The sequence below is a fragment of the Sapajus apella genome, unplaced genomic scaffold (assembly GCF_009761245.1).
Source record: "Sapajus apella isolate SASKATOON/1434 unplaced genomic scaffold, GSC_monkey_1.0 scaffold50, whole genome shotgun sequence".
Lineage (NCBI taxonomy): Eukaryota > Metazoa > Chordata > Mammalia > Primates > Cebidae > Sapajus > Sapajus apella.
Genome location: NW_022436990.1, coordinates 3,419,528 through 3,431,980, shown reverse-complemented (window position 1 = coordinate 3,431,980; position 12,453 = coordinate 3,419,528). Strand labels below are relative to the sequence as shown.

Below are 12,453 nucleotides of genomic sequence, written 5' to 3'. Positions count from 1 at the left end.
TGAAAAGACAACTGCCAAATGGAAGAAAATATTTGCAAATCATGTATGTGACAAAAGAGATTCTATCTAATATATAAACATTTTTTTACAGCTTAACAAAAAGACAACCCAATTAAAAACTGGGTGAAGGACTTGGTAGAGATTTCTCCAAAAAAGTTATGCAAATGGCACATGAGCACGTGAAAAGATGTTCAACATCTTAAGTTGTTAGGAAAATGCAAATCAAAAGCATAAGAAGATACCCCTTCACACCACACATAAGTTTTGCAAGGATGTTGAGAAATTGGAACCCTCATACATTGCTAGTGTGAATGTAAGGGTGAATATAAAACCATGCAGCTGCTTGGAAAACAGTTTGTCAGATTTTTAAAATGTTAAACATACAGTTAACATATGACTTCTAGGTATATATAACTGAAAGAATTGAAAAAAGATGTAAAAGACTTGTACACAAATGTTCATAGAAGCACTATTCACAACAGCCAAAAGATGGAAACAGTCCAAATGTCTATCAATTGATGAACAGATAAATAAAATAGGTACCTTCTATAAGACAGAATATTATTCAGCCATGGAAAGCAATGGAGTACTGATACATGCTACAGCATGGCTGGACCTTGAAGACATTATGCCAAGTGAAAGAAGCCAGACACAAAAGGCCATGTATTGCATGGTTGCATTACATGAGATACCCAGAATAGTAAATGTTCAACATTTCATATGCAGGAAATCTTTCAAGGAATAATGAGGTTGACTTAAAAGGACACAAAGTTCTGAAGTTGGATAGTAGTGATGGCTGCACATCAGCATGAATCTACTTAATGTCACTTAATTGTACACTTGAAAATGGTTAAAATGGCAATTTTTTTTTTGTTTGTTTGTTTTGAGACAGAGTCTTGCTGTCTCCCAGGCTGTAGTGCAGTGACACGATCTTGGCTCACTGCAACCTCTGCCTCCTGGGTTCAAGTGATTCCCTGTCTCAGCCTCCTGAGTAGCTGGGATTACAGGTTTGCACCACCGTGCTCAGCTAATTTTTATATTTTTAGTAGAGGTGGAGTTTCAGTATGTTGGCCAGGTTGGTTTCCAACTCCTGACTTCAAATAATCTACCCATTTTGGTCTCCCAAAGTGCTAGGATTTACAGGCATGAGCCACCCTACCTGGCCAAAATGGCAAATTTTATGTTATGTTATTTTACCACAATTTTAACAAAGGACACAAGAACTAGGCTGAAGGGATTCCTGCTGGTCAGTTATTTTAATATGAGCATTACATTTGAGCCTGAAAACATAATGATTGTAGTATATTAAAACATATCAAATATGTGAAAATCTTGAGTCCATAATTCTATTAGAAATAAAAAGAAATAAAGTGATTGGTGGTTACCAGAGTCTGGGAAGGATAAGGAGGAGGAATGGGGACAAAGAAAGGTTGATTAATGAACGCAAACATGCAGTTAGATGAAAGAAATAAGACCTAGTATTAGATAGATCGGTGGGATAACTGTAGTTAACAGTAATCTATTATACATTTCAAAATAGTTAGAAGAGAATAATTTGTCCTTCACACAAAGAAAAGATAAGTATTTATGGTATTGAGCATCCCAATTGCCCTGATTTGATCTTTAACTTATAAATGTATCAAAATATCACATGTACCCTGAAAATATGTACTTCTGTTGTGTATCAGTAAAAAACCAAAGTGAGAAAAACATTTCATTTACCTCCAATCTAGGTGATTATTACATGAACGTAATGATTCAACCTTAAGAGATCACAACAATGCAGGGTCCTGCATTAGATCTTTCCTTAGTCAAGCCAGGTGGCTGTAAATGCCATTTTTTTTGGACAAATGGAGAATTTGGGGAGAAAACATATAACCTCAAGGTAGAGATTGTTAATTGTCTTCAAATAATCATTGTTTTTCTTTTATTCATTTAGAAATAGAACTCCTTGAGTTTTTGCTGCAATCTGACCTCCCAACTAGAGACTACATTTTCCAGTCGACTTACAGCTTGGTTTGGCCATGTCATTACTATACATTTTATAAAACTATATTTTACACATAGTATTTCTTGTTATCCTTTGATTAATTTGGAAAGTGGAAAGTTAAACCTTAGTTCTATAAATGGTGTTCTACAGAATAACATGTTCCAAGTGTATAGCTTTCTGATGAAGTGGCTTAATACAGGGTAACACCAACTAGGGTAACTACAGGGAAGAGGTTATGATATCTTTTAGATCAATGTTTCAACCTGGGTTCTGTAGATGGCAGGACAGAAGAGGGACTCTACAAATGTTTAATTTAAATTTGCTTTCATTAAATTTGTTTTCATTTATTCATTCTTTTTTTTCAACTTTTAAGATTCGGGGGTACATGTGCAGGTTCGTTACAAGAGTATCTTGTGTGATGCTGAAGTTTGGGGTACAATTGAAACCATCACCCAGGTAGTGAACATAGTACTGAAGAGGTAGTTTTTCAGCCTTTGTGCCCCCCCGCCTTCCTCCTCTTGTAGTCCCCACTGGTGTTCCTGTCTTTATGTCCATGTGTATCTATATTTAGCTCCCACTTATAAGAGAACAAGCAGAGTTTGACTTTCTGTTTCTGCATTAGTTTGCTTAGGATAATGACCTCCAGCTACGTTCATGTTGCTGCAAAGGACCAGATTTCATTCCATTTTTGGCTGTATAGTATTCTGTGGTGTATATGTACCACATGGTTTAAATATTTTTTAAACAATATTTTAAACCACTCTAAAAAAAGCAACTGTTATACAATGTTTTACTGACATCTCTGTTTTAGTGATGAGAATTCTGAGGATGCAGTATGATAGCTGCTATTATTTGATATTAATTTCTTTTATGATTTAGGGTTATCTTAATATTGTGGGACTGAAATGAAATACAAAGACAAATTGGATGGTAAGGCTGGTGTGGCTACAATTGACAACTATAACCACTAATTTAAAGATTTGGGGAGTCCCTCTGAACAACTTCATTTCCTATAAATGTGAACTAAACTTATATAAATAAAACACTATTTTGCGTATTAAAGTTCAGTGCATAATTTTATTTGACAACGGGGTTTATTACAAAAAAAAATTTGAAACCTACTTAGATGTTTCCTGTAGAATAGCAGTTGTCTCCACTGGGTTTTGGACAGGAATCATCAAGCAGATAATTTTCCATTTAGATGGATAGCCAGTGTCTGACAAAAGGGCATTTTGCTATTGACTGAAAGAATATTAATATACTGTATACATGTAGCATGAACAGTTAAGTTTCTGGTCAGAGCCTAATTTATATTCAAGGGTTAGTTAAGGGCTACCCCATGTTGCTGCATTTGGGCACAAGAGAAAGGATAAAACTTTTCCTTACTCTGGATCTCTTCAGGCGTTAAATAGAGTCTTGTTAGAAGACAGAGAGTTTTGTGTCTTAAAAATAGAAGAATATTCTTGCTTGAATATGTTCGAGGGCACAAATGAGTAAACACCTACATTTATCACTATAACCTTAAGATTAATAAATAAATAGAAGTTTCTTTGGATGATACTGTGCCTTGATCGTTTCTCTAAAAGTATGTCTCTGTAGAGCAGCAGGTTTTACCATTATCTGGAAGCTTGTTAGGAATGTAGAATGTTAGGCTTCACCCAGACCTATTGAATCTGAATTTGATTTTAAAAGATCCCCAGGTGATTCATAAGTATATTACCTTTTGAGAACCACTTCATAGCAAAGGGAACTCTGAGACAATTCATTGAATTAATTAGTTGAATAGAGATTTAAAAAAAACAATGTCTCCTTGGATGACCCAATTTACAGTTTGTGTTTAATTATCAATATTTAAATGTTTTCCTGTTAATATCTGCCTAATAGTATGAGCTTTTCTATAGCTAGGAGCACAATCTACAATAGAATTTGGTTATGGAGATTTCAGAAATTCAGTCTGGTTTGGCATACCTTGCTCGGAATTGTACCTTGCTCTGAATTGTGTGAGGTATTGGAACATCCGCAGTTGGAATGTCAGGCAGTATTCCTGTATGTTGTATTAACTATGACAACACATTTTTTATGGTGTTCAGATTGCCAATAACTTTGAACAATTAATAACTCATATCTTATGTCATTAGAACTGAAAGTTTTCAAAATATTTTAACATGCATTATCTTATTTAGACTTCACTGTAACTCTGTGTGATAGTTTTCTAAAATCTCCATAATAGAAGTAAAGAATCTGTCCAAGGATGATTGATTCTACTAATCACAGAAAGTAAATGGTAGAGGGCCTGGGCTTGAATTCAGGTTACTTGACTTCTCATTTAATACTTTCGTCACCACACAATTTTTCTTCTCTTTTTGTGGATTTTGTTTATCTCGGAATTTTCTTAAATATCATGTTATCCAGTATACAGGAGGCAATGGCATATAACTCAAATAAATTAATCTTTTAAGATAAACTGTATCTGTGTTCTGCCCTAACTCTAGCCAAGAAGAAAGCTTTACTAAGTTTAAAGTTGTCTCTGCTCAATTCAAATATAATCTGCCCTTCAGCTTAATAATTCTAGAATCTTAAAGCAGAATATACAACCTTTTCTTTATGATTTTTTTTACAGATTCCTACTTGAAGAAGAATGAGGTAGCACTCATTTCAGATTTATTATCATTTTAAACAAGATGCTTCCTCCTAGTTACAGGGATATTCATGAAAATATTATAAATAATGGCTATTTGTAGCACTTGAAGGGCTTTATTAATAAGTTATGTCAAGCCATCTAATGCATTTTCCTCTGAGTTATTATTCACCAACACTTTATAGATTTCTGTTTTTATATTGCTTTTGAAATGTTGTAGGATTCTTATATTCAGGAAAATATTCTTTTGTTTCTCTGTAGAGTTTATTTGAAGGTATCGTTTACTCAGCTTAGGTATCAGTTCCATGTAAAATTTACACTTTGGAATTTATAATTATTATAAAATAATTGTTTCTATGACTTCAAAACTGCCCTTTTAATTTCTAGTATCACTCTTTTAATTTCTTCTTGTTGTAAACAATCATATATTATTTGTATCTGGCTGATTGTTTATCATAACTTGATTTTGGTTCTTCAACTATGATATTTGTTTGCAGCCCAAGAAAATATATACACTATATTCTAAGTGTCTTAAGACTTTTTTTCTTGGGATCATTAACTTGTCTTGATTAGTTATAAAATAAGTGGCCTTCACATTTAGGACATTTCACTCTACCTTTGCATCCTCTCTTGATCTGCCTTCAGGATATTGCCAGTGGAATGTCCTACTCCCAAATGAGGTTTTGTGGCTTGAAAATAGGGTTCAGTTTCTCTTCCTTACCAAATAGGCATCCTTTCTAACTACCCAGACTCACCATCTTTACAAGAACTCAGGGCTTCCGCTTTGGTGTGATTCCGTGCTCCTTTCCCTCTTTGCATCCCGTGTTCAGTTGGTGACCAGCTTTGGTGCCGGAGGCTGAATTCTCTCTATGCCCTTTGTCCCCAAATTCATATGTTGAATTCCTAACTTTCTCTACCTCAGAATGTGACTGTATTTTGAGGTAATTAAGCTTAAATGAGACCATCTGGGTGGGCACTAATCCAATATGACTGGTGTCCTAATAAGAAGAAGAAATGAGGACACAGATGTACACAGAGAGAAGACCATGTAAAGGTGCTCTTCTAGACAGGAGATGGCCATCTAAAAGCCAAGGAGACAAGCCTTCAGGAGAAACTAACCCAGCTGATATCTTGATCTTGGACTTCTAGTCTCCAGAACTGGAAGAAATACATTTCTGCTGTTTAAGCTGCCCAGGCTGTGATGTTATGTCATGGGAGCTGTAGCAAACTAGTACACTTGGCAGTTCTCTAAAGGGTCTATTGAATTTGGAACAGCTTAAGAGTATATTTTGATTCTTTATTATTATCACTTTATTTATAGAGTATCTAAACCAGCATTACATTTTAGGTACTTTGGTCTAATTGAGAGATCAGTTATCTTGGAAAAAAAAATTATTTGTTCTGTGATTCTCAATTCAGAAGTAACCTCCTTGGGGAACTCCTTTTTTAGGCTCCTTTGCAACTAGTGCTTGTCCTAATTACAGCACTTTATCACACTTATCACACTAATTACAATTGCATATTTTATCACTTTTTTCTCCCACCTACTAGCTTGTAAATGCCTAAGGTCAGGGATTGATCCTTAAACATTATTATATTTGTACCACTAAGCATAGTGCCTGACATGAAGAATGTGCTCAATAAATATTTATGAGTAAATTACTCTGTATTAGTATCAGTCAGGATGCTGAGATTTTTGCAGTAACAATCTTCAAGTATCAATGTCTTAAAACATCAATAATTTCTTTCTTGTTTATGTTATATATTTACTGTGGTTCTGCTGGAGGCGTTGGCTCTGTGTTATCCTCACTGCTGGGTCTGGGTTCTGGGAGCAGCTCACCATTTAGAGTATTGCCTGTCACTGTGGCAGAGGGAAAAAGAGAGCAAGGTGAGTCTTGTAGCAGCTGCTAAGTCTTCAGCAGATATAACTTCTGGTCCTATTTCCTTGATCAGAGCAACTCATGTAGCCACATTTGATGTCAATGAAGGGAGGGAATTGCCATCCTATCATGTTCCAGAAGTAGAGAAAGGCTAGAGATGTTTGTGAACAGGACTAGTGACTGTCAAAAACTTCCATATGTGGCACATTGTTTCATTTATGATTTGTTCTTTTGTTTTGCTTTTTTTTTGGATATAGGGTCTCACTCTGTCACCTAGGCTGGAGTGCAGTGACACAATCTTGGCTCACTGCAACCTGTCTCCAGTGTTTAAGGGATTCTTGTGCCTTAACCTCACAAATGTATTAGTGTCTGTAGTATTCATGGATTTAGTCTCTGGTTGGTATAGAAGTGCATGGCTGTTGATTATTACTATATAACTGCCTCATTGTTTAATATAAAGTCCTTATCAGCGAGCCAACTATGTGTGATCTCAAATTATTGTTTTTTCTGTCAAAACACAGCTTCTCCCAATATAGATGACCCTGATGTTGTTGAGAAACCTGAAAATATCCTATCCTTTCTAAGAAAGCCAGGATAATGTGAATCTATAGTGAATCATTCACTATTATCAAGTGGGATTTATTCCTGGGATGCAAGGATGGTTCAACATAAGCAAACCAAGAACTGTGATATATCATGTTAACAGAATGAAGGACAAAACCATATGATCATCTCAATAGATGCAGAGAGAGCATTTGACAAAATCCAGTATCTTTTTTATGATAAAAGCTCTAAAAAAATTAGGCAAAGAAAGAATGCACCTCAACATACAATAAAGACCATGTATAAAAGGCCCATGCTAACATCATACTCAGTAGTGAAGAGTTGAAAGCTTTCTCTCTAGTATCAGGAATAATATGAGGATGTTTACTCTTACCATTTCTATTATATATAGTCCTTGGCCAGAGCAGTTAGGTAAGAAAAAGAAAAGGCATCCAAATAGGAAAGGAAGAAGTGATATTGTTTGTTAGCTTATGACATGATCTTATACATAGAAAACCCTGAAGACTCTATCAAAAACTGTTGGAACTGATAAACAAATTCAATAAAGTTTCAGGTTACAAAATCAATACACAAAAAATCAGTGGCATTTCTTTAGTAATAATGAGCTATCTGAAAAAAAAATTAAGAAATCAGTCCCATTCACAGTAGCATTAAAAAAACCTAAAAGTAAACTTAACCAAGGAGGTGAAAGATCTGTATACCAAAAGCTATAAAACATTAATGAAAGACATTTCATTAATGGAGAAATATTCTGTGTTTATGGGTGGGAAGAATTAATATTGTTAAAATGCCCATACCACTGAAAGTGATCTACAGAGTTAATGTAATCCCTATCAAAAGTGTAATGTCATTTTTTTACCAAACTAGAAAAAAAATCTTAAAATATATATGGAACACAAAAAACTCCTAGCAGCCAAAGCAGTTTTGAGCAAAAAAACCAGAACTAGATGCATCACACTACCTGACATCAAAAACTATTACAAAGCTATAGTTATTAATGCAGCATATTGGAATAAAAAAAGACACATCCACCAATGAACAGAGTAGAAAGTCCAGAAATAAACAATGAATTTACAGTCAATTTTTTTTCAACAATGGTGCCAAGAATACACATGGAGAAAAGATGGTCTCTGCAACAATTCGTGTTGGAAACATCAGATATCTACATCGAGAAGATTGAATTAGATCTTGTGCCATATCAAAAATCAGCTCAAAATGAATTAAAGACTTAAACATAAGCTGTAAACTGTAAAATTACTAGAAGAAAACATGGAGAAAAGTCCATGACGTAGTCTGGGAGATTTCTTGACTATGACCTCAAAAGCACAGACAACAGAAAAGATAACAAATGAGACTGCAGCAAACTAAAAAGCTTCTATATAGCCAAAGAAACAATTAATAAAGTGAAGGGATAATCCATAGATTGGGAGAAAACATTTACAAATCATACATCTGATAAGGACTGATACGCAAAGTATGTAAGGAACTCAGCCAGAAAACAAATAACCCAATTGAAAAAGCAGTGAAGGATCTAAAAAGGTATTTCTCAAAAGAAGACATGCAGGTGACCAGCAGATACATGAAAAAATGCTCAGCATCAATGATTGTCAGGGAAATGAAAATCAAACCAAAGGGAGCTATCACCTCCCGCCTGTTAGTATGGCTATTACCAAAAATATGAAACATAACAAGTGTTGGAGAGAATGTGGAGGAAAGGGGACCCTTCTACACTGTTGGTAAAAATGTAAATTAATACAGCCATTAGGGGAAAAAGTATGTTGGTTCCTCAAAAAACTAAAAATAGGATTACATATGATTCAGAAATCTTATTTCTGGTGTATAACCAAAGGAATTGACATCATTATGTTGAGGAAATATCTGCACTTCCATGTTCAATGTAGCATTATTCATAATAGCTAAATATGAAAGCAATCTAAGTGTACAACAACAGATGAATGGATAAATAAAATGTTGTATAAACACACACACACACACACACAATGGAATATCATTCAGCCTTAAAAAAGAAGGAAATTCTGTCATTTGCAGCAACATGTTTGAACTTGAAGGACATTATGCTAAGTGAAATAAGCCAGGCACAGAAAGACCAATGTCACGTGATCTCACTTGTATGTGGAATCTAAAAAATTTGAACTCACAGCAGTTGAGAGTAGAATGGTGATTACCAAAGGTCAGGGGTGGTTGAGGAAATGGGAGATGTTGATTCAAGGGTACAAAATTTTAGTTAGAGAGTAGGAAAAAGATGTAGTAATCTGTTGCATGGAATGGTGACTATAACTAATTACAGTGCATTATATATTTTGAAATGGCATAAAGATTGTATTTTAAATCTTCTCACTACAAAAATTTGACAAGTATGTGAGATGATGGATATGTTAATTTGCTTTGATTTAATCATTCATAATGGAAAATATATCAAAACATCACATTGTACCACATAAATGCATGCAAGTATTATTTGTCAACTAAAATAAAATGTAATTTAAAAATCCATAGTAAAAAAAGCATTTGATTATGCATATATTTGAAATATATATGCATGGGAAAAACTAATTAAAATATTCAAACCAAATGATGTTCTCAGAAGAATATTTGTATTACACAAGGTAGACAAAGAGTTACATAATTAGTATGCAGAGAGAGTCCATAAAATAGTAAGAAGAAATATGATCCATTAGAAAAATGAGTAAAGATATGAACAGGTTGTTCATGTACAGATGCACACACATATGCATGTATACACACAGCCAACGAACTAAGGAAAGATGCTAACTCTCAGTGCTCATGAGGGTGGGGGAAATGGGCATTCCTGGACACTGTTAATAAAGTATAGAATGGTATATGCCTTTGTGAGTAATGCCTTGGCATGTATTTAAAAATTTTAAATGTTTATATTTTTTAACCTAGCTCCCAAGTTTTTTGAAATCTGTCACCTAGAAAGGAGGGGGAATCTCATTGCAGCACTATTTGTAAAACCAAAAAATTAGAAGCAAGTTAAATATCTCTCAGTAAGGAAAAAGTGTATCCATAAAGTGGAATAGAATGCATATATTAGAAAAAAGAGGAAATAATAATGAAAATAATAACTAAGATTTATTGAGTGCTTACTATGTTCCAGACACAATTGTAAGTGCTCTTTTAAGAACAGGTTTGTAAATAAGAACAAGATAATATCTACATGATATATTAAGTAAAAAAATAAGGTTTCAGACCAATATGAAAATAAATGTGAGTAAATAAAGTATAAATGTGTTATTGTAAAGATCCAAATATTTATATTTTTATATATTTCTACATGTAGATATATAAATGTAAACATAGTTGTACAAATATAGGAAAAGTTGGGAAGGCTGCCCTCTGAAGTCTTAACAATAATTAAGTCTAGGTATTGGATTAGATAGGGGGAGGCTTTTATTTCTTATATAATTATAGAAGCAAGGGATTGTGAGTAATTTTTACTTTTTTGTGTTTTTTTTTTAAATAATAACATTTTGGTGGTGATGGTGCAGGAATATTTGTGATCTACTCCACCCATGGTAAACATAGTTTGATCTATGAAAGTGATTACTGACAGAAAATCTTAGAAGAAGAACATTTCTTTGATGGTGTGGTCAGAGAGAACTGGATGTTCCCCTAATTGGGGAGCCTTAATTCTGTGTGTAATTTATAACTAAGAATACATTTAGATTTTTTTTTCCTCTTTTAAAAACTTTTATTTTAAGTTCATAGGTACGTGTGCAGGATATGCAGTTTGTTACATAGGTAAATATGTGTCATGGGGGTTTGTTATAGAGATTATTTCATTGCCCGGAATACACTTTAAAAATAGACAATAATTATTTCCATTATTGAGATTATCAGCCACCAGGGAAAGGAAAATTTTGGTAGTTAGAGTTGGTAAGGTGAAAGATAGAGAGGTATATTTTGAGAAAGAAATTATAGATGAGGTGGCAGTTTAAATTATTGTGGTGTCACATGAGGACTCTTATCCTTCCCCCTGACTCTTATCTCAGGGGATGGGATAAAGCAGGTGGGGGTAAATGCTTTTTGATTGCTCTTGAATACCTGTCTTTGGCTCTATTTTTTGTTTTGCCATGAAAGTAATTTAAAATTCTAGATTAATAATGCCTAAGTTCAAGTATTAGGTCTGATTTGGAGGGATCCAAGTTTACTGTAAGTGCTTATTTATCATTTTAGATTTATCTATCCCAGCACTTCCTTAGTGTTTCTCTCCTTCCCATTTTTTCTTCAGAGCAATGGAGAAGAAGAGATAGAGTGTGCAAGGGCATGAAGAAAAGGACTGGGACTATTTTCAAATCATCAACTGCACTACTAAAAAAGTAATCACAGGTAAGTGTTATGATTTTAAGTAACTTAATACTAAAGTGATGTAGGCGAACTAAATTAAGTACTAAAGAAAACTAGACAGAAGTCTAAAAGATATATGATTAGAAAGGATATATAAGCAATATAATTAAGAAAACAGCATCAGCAAAAAACCCCACTCATTTTTAAAAGATGATTTTTAGTTATTTGTCACTACATATTGACCATTTACTAAGTACATCATACCTTATTAAATAATTTGCCTACCTTTTAAAATGGAATCTTAAGCAACCCTCTTAAGTTCTTTTATTATTTCCATTATGAGGACACTGAGGCACAAAGAACTTGAGTGACTTGCCCAAAGTCGTACAACTAACAAATGTTGGAACTGAGACTCCAGTACAGGAAGTCTGATTCCATAGCCTGTCTTTATTATATAAATAAAGTGAGGCTGTCACTTTTTCTGATATTAAAAGGAATCCAATTGAACAAAGAAAGAACATGCTGTAAGACATAGTTCAATAGCAGAAGGTCCTTTAATAGTATGTAAAAGGAGAAATATTCTCATATTGATGAAAAGAAGAAAAGGAAAACCTGTGAGGATTTTAGAGCACCCTGACAATCTGACCCAGGCAGACACTTCTAAGAGCTGCATGAAACTGTATTTAAGGTCGACAGGAATAAAACTGTCCATCTTATCTTACCTTTCTCGTACATACACTTGGACTCCTATTACTCATTGGCAACTCCAGCTCTTGAACTCTGAAAATTCCACTGATGCCATTTGAGCATTGAGAAGATACTTTTCATTTTACGTTATATCTTCCCACTGTTTGTTGATGTTATGTGTATTCCATTGCTAAGGAATCATTCTCCTTGCCTGAGGAAAAAGTTTAAAAATATCTTGTGTTGTGATTAGAAAAGTCTTTGTATAAAGACAATTGAGAGAGAGAGCATGGACAGGCACCCATGTAACACATGATTGGCAATAGTTTTCAACTGTGCTTGGTGGTAAACATTTTGTTTTGTATGGA

At 34.1% G+C, this 12,453-nt stretch overlaps 1 long non-coding RNA gene across 1 annotated transcript in view; it reads left to right on the top strand.

Moving 5' to 3' along the window:
* The window catches only part of LOC116526225, a 218,256-nt gene that overhangs the window by 193,837 nt on the left and 11,966 nt on the right, over positions 1 to 12,453 (top strand). Inside the window, exon 2 of the long non-coding RNA XR_004258034.1 lies at positions 11,346 to 11,443. This is a non-coding gene — a long non-coding RNA (uncharacterized LOC116526225). The remainder of the gene's footprint in view (positions 1 to 11,345; positions 11,444 to 12,453) is intronic.